Below are 10842 nucleotides of genomic sequence, written 5' to 3' on the forward strand. Positions count from 1 at the left end.
GAGCTGATAATAGTTTTGCACCAGCCGGGAATCGAACCCGGGTCTGTACCGTGGCAGGGTACTATTCTACAACTAGACCACTGGTGCTTGATGTTAAATTGCTGCACGTAGTAATCTCATGACAACTCAAGAAAGACAAACCATCAGTTTGTAAAAAACACGAGATGTATGTTGAGAACTCAGGAGAAAGAAACTATATGTGACTTGAAGACAACCGACAGTATTGTATTGTGAATAGAGTAATTACATTCTGGAAGGTATGGAAGTTATGGGATGTCTGGAGCTTCGTAGATGGATCACTTTGTTGTAATGATCTATTCTCTCCCTATCTTTATATTTTTAAAGAAAGTTATCTTTATATTTCTAAAGAAAGTTCTTTATATTGCTAACGTAAAAGTTAGATGATTTCTACTAGAATCTAAATTTAAAGAGGTCTTTGAACGTTCAACAGAAGCTTAACGGGAAGAATTAGGAAAACAAATGGAAGAAATGATGATATAGAATTATAGATGGTTGAAAGTTAATAAAATTATGTTTAAATTTTGTAGATCAACACAGATTATAGTTGAGCCCAACTTGATCCAAGAATGTATCTATTGGTTCTTATTTAATAAATAATAGTTTGTTTCTAATTATTTTATGATTTCACTGGGCAGTGGGCACTCCTGCAGGTAACTGCCAGATTCTATATGCAGTTTACCACATACATTGATACATAACACTTGGGGTTATCAAATATCAGGGGACAACCATGGATCCCTAATAAACTGATATCAATGAAATATGCTACAGTTGCTACATGTGGAATTGTGGATGCCTGGTCGAGTTGAACAAAGAACAAAGTATGTAAAATATGCGCGTCTCAACAAAGAAAATTAATGCGAGTTTGTGCTGTACGCCTAGAATAAGACAGGGTTTTCTACTGAAGTAGTTAATCTGCAGAAAAATATTCAAAACCCATCAGATCTTTTAATATTTTTGATTTTCTTATTAGATACAATTTTATATATACATGAAGATTCGTAGTCTGAACTCAGTATGTTTAATGCTGAAGAAAATGATAAGAGCATCTTCTTGATACTCAATTTTCAAAGTGCACACTCAAACAAATGGCTACTATTGTTATTTTGATTCTACTTCTGTTATTTCAACTTTTGCTACTTCCTAATCCGAGTTCTTCCACTCCCTTGTGCACTGACTCAAGTGTGTATATTTGTTTTCCTCTGTATTTCATTTCCTTTTTGTTGTTACTGCGTGGGATTCATTTTTTTTTACGTTTCTTATTTTTTTATTATAAACAGGAGCACCTAGCTTTACTCCAGAGAGACCTTTGGTGTTCTGTCCTTACAATGGAAGTGTCTGTTGTGATTCCATTGAAGATTTGCGATTGAAGAAGCGGTTTCAGTCCATGAACATTTCAGATAATTCTTGTGCTTCTCTCATCAAATCCATACTTTGTGCAGTAAGACTTCTTTACCCTTCACTTACAAGAACTCCACATGCTTAAATCACCTGTTCTTATTTCACCAAATAATGAAGAATCTATGCTTTCATTTACTGTAAATCTTGATGTCTGTCTCGTGATTTAATTTTTTCAGTCTTGTTTTATTGGTTAATCATATGTCTCGTCTCTATGTGGCAACATAAATATGAAAATATGATAAGAAAACTCCAAATGGCTGTATAGTGTCGTATAGAAGATTGAATTAGTACTTCGTTTCAAAATTGGAACACGAAGACAAAGCCTTGTAGTCACCCTTTCAAGGCTAGGATCTCATCCACAAAGCCTTGTAGTCAGCTTCAGAACAGGAAACTGTGTACGCCATGAAATTAGGTTCGAGCAAGCAGGTTTCAGTTGAGCGATGATAATAACAGAAGCCATCCGAATCAGGATTAGAGAAATCGTGCAATTTCAATGCACTTGATTGACGAGCTAGTAAGTACACAAACAGTTATGTTTCACATATATGCTAGGACCACAGTTCACACATTGAAAATACCATACATTGACTTTGAAATAGACATAGAAATATCCTGTGAACCCCCACGACATACACTCCGATATTCAGCGCCACTGGAGACAGGTTCACCACTTGACCATGGGATTTTAGAGGAGCTGCACATAGGGTTGAAATTGGTTTTTTGCCTGGCATATTGGTTATTCTTAGTAAACTTATAAAAGACCATCCACCATATTCAATTTCAGAGGATAAATCCAAATAAATTCACTAAAGAAGCTTCAATGGTAACTTATACCGATGTAGGTTGTGGTGAAGAGTGTATTGCACAGAGGTGACTTATAATTAACATGTATTTAGGTTGTGGTGAAGAGTGTATTGTACATAGGTGACTTATAATTAACATGTATTTGACTTGGAACCACGAGTAATAGATTCCTTAATGAAAGCAAATTTGTACAATAGCATTTTTGGCAGATGTAACACACAAGGGTTAAGGACTCCCTCTATTTGTTGGCCACTCCATCATGGTTGAATCTGCTGTTTGTCTCCAAGGCCAGGTTGTATAAAATCAAGCAAAGTTGGCTAAGATATTGAGTTCTTACGACTTTCATGGCTTCCTGTTTTTTATTTAACGTCTCATAGAGCTAAAGGTGACTAGATGTTAACATAAATGCATTTGTAGACTGATAATTTTGTTTTTTAAGTTCATTTCACCCATTGTATAATGATCAATTGACTCTTAAGTTGTTTGCAGAAATGTGATCCTTTCTCTAAGGAGCTATATAAAGTTGATTCACAGACTGGAAAAGTTCCACTTCTTTGCAACTCCACAGTTTCAGTGAATTCGACCGGACCCAGGGACGCTGCAACTGATTTTTGTGGCGAGGTATGGGATACATGCCAGAATGTATCTGTGTTGAACTCCCCATTTGCCCCTTCATTGCATGGTAGAGTTGGAGTTCCCTTAAACCACTCTTTTTCTAATTTGACTGAGCTTTGGCAATTTAAAGGTGCTTTCTGTGAAGCATTTGGTGGATCTTCTGAGAATGGTGCAGTATGTTTTCAAGGTGAACCTGTTTCGCTTAGAAATACTGACATTCTTCAAACTCCTCAGGGTCTATGCTTAGAGAAAATTGCTAATGGATCTTACCTTGATATGGTTCCTCATCCTGATGGGTCGAACCATGTCTTCTTGGCTAACCAACAAGGTAATATATGGTTGGCAACTATCCCTGAACCGGAAACGGGAGACATATTGGTGCTTGATGAATCCAATCCATTTCTTGACTTAACTGATATAGTACGGATGGATTCCAAACTTGGGATGATGAGCATAGCTTTCCATCCAAATTTTGCACGCAATGGCCGTCTTTTTGTCTCATTTAATTGTGATAAGGTCCAATGGCCCAAGTGTCCTGGACGATGTTCATGTAATACAGATGCGAACTGTGATCCTTCAAAGCTTAATTCTCAAAATGGAGCTCTGCCATGCCAATATCATAGTATTATTTCAGAATTCACTGCTAATGGTACTTCAAAGCCTTCATTGGTACACATTTCCACACTTCTTATGATAATCAACACAACTACACACTAAGATGGTTTAGGCGAATCTCTTTTGACATGCTTGTTTTTCAGGCAACAAGAGCCAATCCATCGGAAGTGAGAAGGGTATTTACGATGGGACTCCCAACCACAAGTAATCATGGAGGACAGATTCTCTTTGGACCTGCAGATGGATATTTATACTTCATGATGGGAGACGGTGAAGAAGGTGGCGATGCTCAGAATTTTGCTCAAAACAAGAAATCTTTGCTTGGGAAAATTATGCGTTTTGACGTGGATAACATACCAGGTGAGTATCATTATCCAGTGACTTGGTGAGAACTTACTCCATGAACATGAATCCCATTTATAAAAGTTCACTATTAGGCTACTTGAACTTTACTTCACTTACTTCATCCTGTTAACCAAATTTTCCTCAAGAAGCCTAACTGAAGGTGTATCATCATTGGATGACTGGAAGAAAATAGCAAACGATCAGGGGCCCTTGGAAAAATATCATCGTATATGAAATTGGTTGAAGTCCGTATATACCCAAGAAGTGCTTTGACTGAAAAGAAACGAAGCATAAAAAACTGACAAGTGTTAGACTATTAGTGAATAGAATTGCCAAAACTAACGTTAGTCGAAAGAAGGATTTCTTATTTGTTGAATTTTCTCTGAATCAAAATGTTTAGTTTGTTGAACTGGAAGTACCTAACAATATTCATTGTTAACATTTGTAGTTCATAGCCATTTTTCTTACACTTTATCATTTATCTTCTAGGTGTAACATACATAAATGACCGCCGACTATGGGGAAACTATTCTATCCCGAAGGATAATCCTTATTCTGATGACAAGGAACTGCTACCTGAAATCTGGGCTTTGGAATTTCATAATCCCTGGCGCTGTAGTTTTGATTCTGAAAGACCGTCCTACTTTATATGTGGAGATTCTGGTCAGGTTTGGAAATTAACTGATTCCAGTATTATATGCATTACTTTAAGATATATTTTTTGGCATCATTACGACTGCATTTGAACCTCAAGGAATTGTTCATTTCAAACAGATCTACCCATTTTCATCTTTAAATTGTACTCTGTTTGTGATTGATTATAACTAGTCCTTGAATTATCCATGTTCACAAAATCTTTGATCTAGTCGCTCACCAAACATAATTGCTAATAAGAACAAAAATCTCACAGAACCAGTATGAAGAGGTTGATATTGTCAAGAAGGGTGGAAAACTGGAAACTATGGATGGCGAGTATACGAGGGCTTTACACTTTTCAACCCTCCCAAGTCTAAAGGGGGAAATACATTCGCAAACTCGATAAAGCCCATCTTCCCTTTAATGGGATACAACTATTCTGCTGTAAATACAGATGTGGGATCTGCATCGATCACAGGTGGTTATTTCTCAGTCCAAAACTGATCCATGCATGTATGGAAGGTGAGCGCAGTCGTTTTATTTTCATAAATCTAAAATTTGTACTAACTGGTTATATACTATACTTTAGAAACTTGGAACAGCTTTGTTAGGATTATATTTTACAACTATAACTGGCATCCAGGTACCTGTATATGGATTTGTATGCTGGTACAATATGGGCAGGCATTGAGAACTCATAAAATAGTATGAATTTCACTTCCTCCCAGATTTCTTTCAGTTGTGCTCATGACTCTCCAATTGAATGTACCTCAGTGGGAAAACGTTCTTCTCCTTCTTTGGGTTATATTGTGTCCGTGGCAGAGGATAACAGGAAGGATATCTATGTTTTAACAAGCAAGGGTGTGTACAGAGTTGTTCGTCCTAGCCGCTGTAATTACACATGCTCTAAGGAAAATGTTACAAATGCTAAGACTCGAAACAATGCTCCTTCTCCTGCTTCATCCAGCAGCTATACCAGGGGACTGCAAGAAGTTTTCATTTTGCTATCTTCTTGCTTGTTACTTGTACTGGAGTTTACGATATAATTAAATAGTGAACTAGGACTAGTAGAGCAAGTTGATAAATTAGAGAGAGAGAGAGATTTGAGAATATTTACTTGATTGATTTCTAAAGAAATTACAATTGTTTATATAGAGGTTACAAGTTCTAAATAGAGATTACAAATTAAATAGAAACAAAACAGTCGGTGTGACTTGAGAGACACGAGGCGCGGGGTGCGCTCGGGTTGAGCCTTGGACGAGCGCAGGTCGTGCTTTGCACATGCTGTATCTCCTGGACTCTCGTCAAGGCATGGGCGCAGGTCGCGCTCTATCATGCTTTGGTTGAGCGCAGGTCGCGCTCTTCACTATGACGTGAAGAACAACTTCTAATACTCCCCCTCAAGTTGGAGAGTGAATATCAAGAACTCCCAACTTGCGAATTAATCTCATGAAGGTGTCCTTGCTGAGAGGTTTAGTAAAGACGTCAGCCACCTGATCTGAGGATGGAACGAACGTAGGAGATAATAACTTGGCCTGTATCTTGTTGCGTAAGAAATGACAGTCCAATTCGATGTGCTTCGTTCGTTCATGAAAAACTGGATTTTGAGAGAGATAAAGGGCGGCTTGATTGTTACAAAACATGTTCATCGGAAAAGGATGAGAGATGCCTAAGTCAGAGAAAAGATACTTCAACCATTGAAGTTCACACGCCAGAGTAGCCATGGAACGATATTCGGCTTCAGCAGAAGAACGGGATACAATGCTCTGTTTCTTTGTTTTCCAGGATATAGGACTAGAACCAAGAAAAGTGCAATAACCACTAGTATAACGATGAGTGACAGGGCAGCCAACCTAATCAGAGTCACAGAAACCAGAGATGTGTAAATAACTATTAGCGGATAAGATAATCCCTTTGTTGATCGAACCTTTAAGATAGCGGAGTATACGATGAGCAACATCTAGATGTGGAGTCCATGGGGACTGCATGAAACGACTGAGATAATTAACAGAATAAGTTATATCTGGACATGTAACTGTGAGATATAAGAGACGCCTAATCAAGCTACGATAGACAGTAGGATCCTGAAGTAATGTGTCATCATCGGTATGGAGGTTGATGTTTTTGTTCCATAGGGAAGTCAGAAATACGACCACCAGTGGTACCACAATCAGACAGAATGTCCAAAAGACATTTGTGCTGTGTAAGAAATAATCCTTCTTTGGAACGAGCAATCTCGATACCCAAGAAATATTTTAGACGTCCTAAGTCCTTGATATAGAACTTTGCTTCTAAAAATTTCTTCAAGTTCTGAATGAGAGATGGATTGTTGCCTATGATCAGAATGTCATCCACATATACAAGGGCAAATGTAGAATCAGAACCACAAATATTAGTGAATAGAGAATAGTCGAACTTAGACTGAGTGAAGCCGGTAGATAGTTTGACAAACCATTGCCGAGAAGCCTACTTGAGTCCATATAAAGACTTATTGAGGCGACATATCCTGTTCTCCCCCTGTTTAGCGAATCCAGGAGGTAATATCTCATCCAAATCGCCTTGGAGAAACACATTGTGGACATCCATCTAATGAAGAGTCCAATGTCTGATAGCAGCAATGGAGAGAAGTAATCGAACAGTGACTAATTTTGCAACGGGTGCAAAAGTGTCATGATAGTCTTGGCCTTCAATCTGATTGTAACCCTTGGCAACCAGACAAGCTTTGTAACGTTCAATAGAACCATCTTAATGATATTTAATCTTGAAAACCCATTTACAACCAATAGGCTTATGATGAGAGGATGATGGAACAAGAGTCCATGTGTGATTTTGTTCCAAAGCTGCAATTTCAGCAGCCATAGCAGCTCTCCATTTTGAAATTTTGACAGCTTGAAAAAAGGATGTAGGAACAACTGAAGAAGACACTTTATACAAAAAAGCTTTATGACAAGGAGAAAAGTTAGTGTCAGAAACATAAAAAACCATAGGGTATGGAGTGGAAGACCGTGTTACCTTAGAGTCCGATTGGAGGAGGTTGGCCGAACGAGGGACTGTAGGTGCCTTGGTGAAAGTAGGGCAGTGATAATCTTTGATGAGGAGTGGTGGGGGTTGTCACACTCTAGTAGATTGAGATGAGTTAGGAGGATTGAGGTGTGATGACTGAGGATCTTCCAAAAGTGCGGGTGACGGAGCTGTAGGAGTGGGAAGATTGTCAGGAAGAAGATACCGCGGGTCGCGCTCAATTTGGGCTGGAGAAGGGAGCGGGCGCGCTCCGTCCATTGGAATTACATGAGATGATTGAATGTCGAAGGTTTCATTGTCTAGGATGGGTAAGGGAGAAACGGGCAGATGTGATTGGGGGAAGATAAATGTTGATAGGGGAATACAGTCTCATGGAAAATTATGTTACGAGAAGTATAAATTTTCTTGGAAGATAAATCATAAATGCGATAGCCTTTTTGAGCATAAGGATAACCAATGAAGATGTTAGGTTTCCCGCAGTGATCAAACTTATTTTTAATGAAAGTGTTGTGAGCAAAACATAAACTACCAAAAACACGAAGATGGACAAGAGTGGGAGGTGTTGTAAATAAAAGCTCATGAGGTGATTTGTCATTTAACAAGGTGCTAGGGATTTTGTTAATAAGATAGCCTGCGGTGAGAATGCATTCACCCCAGAAGGATAATGGGAGATGAGCTTGAAAACGTAATGCTCGTGCAACGTTGAGTAAGTGACGATGTTTTCTTTCAACAATAGCGTTTTGTTGGGGAGTAGCAACACAATTACGTTGGTGGATTACCCCATATTTTGAAAAGAATTGTTGCATGTTATGAGATATAAATTCAGAGCCAGTGTCGGATCGAAAGACTTGGATTTCATGAAAATGGTCATCAATGTTGCTATGGGCAGATATGAGTGAATGTATTGTAAAATGAAATTGAGTATGAACCATGGCAAAAAAAGATTGTAAATGCATGGCAGTTTCAGATTTGACAGTCATAAGATAAATTCATGTAGCACGACTAAAATCATCGACAATAATTAAGAAAAAACGAGCATTGAAATATGATGGTAAATGAAAAAGACCCCAAATGTCACAATGAATCATTTGAAAAGGTCTAATGATTTTTATTGAACTATAAGAAAAAGATAAACGTGTTTGCTTAGCTTGCGGACATACAATGCAAGTAGCATTATTGGAACTAGAGATGAAAAGAAACTGCTTAGCTAAAATCTGCAAAGGCGTGGAAGATAGATGTCCTAGGCGATAATGCCATAAATTATTTGTGGTGGAGTTGTGGGATGAGCAAACGGAAGCTAGTTGGAGATGGTAGAGTCCCCCATTAAGCCGTCCCAATCCAATCTTCTTCTTCGTTAACTGGTCCTGAAAAAGGCAAGAATCATTAGTGAACGTGACAGAGATGGGGTGAGATTTGACCAGTTCACTAATGGAAAGTAAATTAAAATAAAAGGTGGGAACAAACAGAACGTTGTCAAGACGCAAAAGGGGAGAGAGAATAACACTACTAACATGAGTAATTAAATGGTCTGTTCCATCCGGAAGTTTAATAGTAGAATGTGTTAAACAAGTATGATAATGAGAAAACAGATGTAATGATGAACATACATGATTGGTAGTACCAGAGTCAATAATCTATATGGATTTAGAAAAACACGAGAGAGATATACCTGTCAGGTTTGCTTGTGAAGAGGTACTACCTGAATCAAGCAAACTGAGAAGTTGGTTGTATTGTTATATGGAGAAAATAGGAGAATTGGAGTCTGTAGCAACTGAATTAGCCTGGGCAGGTTTGGGTGGATAACCGTGCAGTTTGTAACATGTACCAATATGATGTCCAACTTGGTTACAATGGTTGCAGAATGGACGAGTGCATGGGCTCCCGGTGGCCCTTCAGATCCGAAGGCACGCGGCGCCGAGGTCATTCGCGAACCACCAGTCGCCGTGGAGGTTTAGACGGACTGATTTGAAGAAGAAGCCCGGTTGGTCTTCAAAATGAGTACTTTCGAGGCGGCAGCCGTTTGGAGCGTAAGGAAGAGAGAGTGCATGAATATCTTGTTGCTTCTCCTCTTGTCGGATTAAAGAATAAATCTTGGACATACGAGGAAAAAAGGATCCATCAAGAGAATTTGATCATGGATGGATTGAAAACGAGCATCTAGGCCTTGCATGAATTTCATAGAACGACCGTCTTCAACCTCTTTGGCAAAAATAGATGCATGACCACAAGTACAAGCAGGCATAGTAGATAAAGAACTTAATTCATCCCAGAAAGATTTAAGCAAAGTGAAATAAACAAATATCGGACGATTGTCTTGCTTGAGAAGAGTGACGGAATCCTTCAGTTGAAAAACCTTGGGTGCATTGGTTTGTGAAAAACGATCACCTAGATCTTTTCAGATTTCGGATGCAGAGTCGGCATAGAGGATGCTGCCACGGATATCTGGAGTAACAGAATTGAGAATCCATGAAGCAACAAGGTCATCACATCTCGACCACTTGGATTTTTCTTTGGGAGTGTTGGGAGGAGTTACAGAGCCATTGACAAAACCAAACTTATTCTTTACTCGAAGGGCTCTAGAGATAGATCGTAACCAAATTGGATAATTGTCCCCTGATAACAGAGGAGATACGAGGATAGCCGTGGGGCTATCTGAGTGGTGGACATAGAAAGGATCATCAGAATCTGGAGGAGAGTCATTATTAGGAGTGGAGGGGTCGGCCATTGAGAATTGAGAGGAGGCGGAAGCTGATAAAGTTTAGGATTAGGGTTTGGATCAATATTAGGTTGATACCATGATAAATTAGAGAGAGAGAGAGATTAGATAATATTTACTTGATTGATTTCTAAAGAGATTACAATTGTTTATATAGAGGTTACAAATTCTAAATAGAGATTACAAATTAAATAGAAACAAAATAGTCGGTGTGACTTGATAGACACGAGGCGCGGGGTGCGCTCAGGTTGAGCCTTGGACGGGCGCAGGTCGCGCTCTGCACATGCTGTATCTCCTGGACTCTCGTCAAGGCATGGGCGCAGGTCCCGCTCTGCACATGCTGTATCTCTTGGACTCTCGTCAAGGCATGGGCGCAGGTTGCGCTCTATCATGCTTTGGTTGAGCGCAGGTCGCGCTATTCACTATGACGTGAAGAACAACTTCTAATACAAGTTGACAATTCATACTTAGATCAAGTGATATCATGGTGTAACATTATCATTTTTGAATGGCCAACATGAAACAGAGGCTGTAGGCTTCTTCTTCTTGGATAGACTATAGAGAGAATGCAGATGTGCAGGCATATGATATTTTAATTTGATGTATTGGATTATAACTAACCTAATAAAAATGAAATATATTCAGGCTCTTAGCCTCTTGCATTACAA

The 10842-nt window shown here is 38.9% G+C and overlaps 1 non-coding gene and 1 pseudogene across 2 annotated transcripts; one reads left to right on the forward strand and one right to left on the reverse strand.

Moving 5' to 3' along the window:
- Window positions 1–16: 16 nt before the first annotated feature.
- Window positions 17–87, reverse strand: TRNAG-GCC (transfer RNA glycine (anticodon GCC)). The gene has a single exon. It is a non-coding gene; the product is annotated as a tRNA-Gly (tRNA).
- Window positions 88–877: 790 nt separating this feature from the next.
- Window positions 878–8909, forward strand: LOC147522885 (HIPL1 protein-like; annotated as a pseudogene). The gene is made up of 7 exons (XR_015215109.1): window positions 878–1203; window positions 1302–1462; window positions 2716–3510; window positions 3600–3816; window positions 4291–4469; window positions 4712–4959; window positions 5081–8909. The product of XR_015215109.1 is annotated as an HIPL1 protein-like (transcript).
- The last annotated feature ends 1933 nt before the right edge of the window (window positions 8910–10842 follow it).

This window comes from Coptis chinensis, chromosome 1 (assembly GCF_015680905.1).
Source record: "Coptis chinensis isolate HL-2020 chromosome 1, ASM1568090v1, whole genome shotgun sequence".
Classification (NCBI taxonomy): Eukaryota; Viridiplantae; Streptophyta; class Magnoliopsida; order Ranunculales; family Ranunculaceae; genus Coptis; species Coptis chinensis.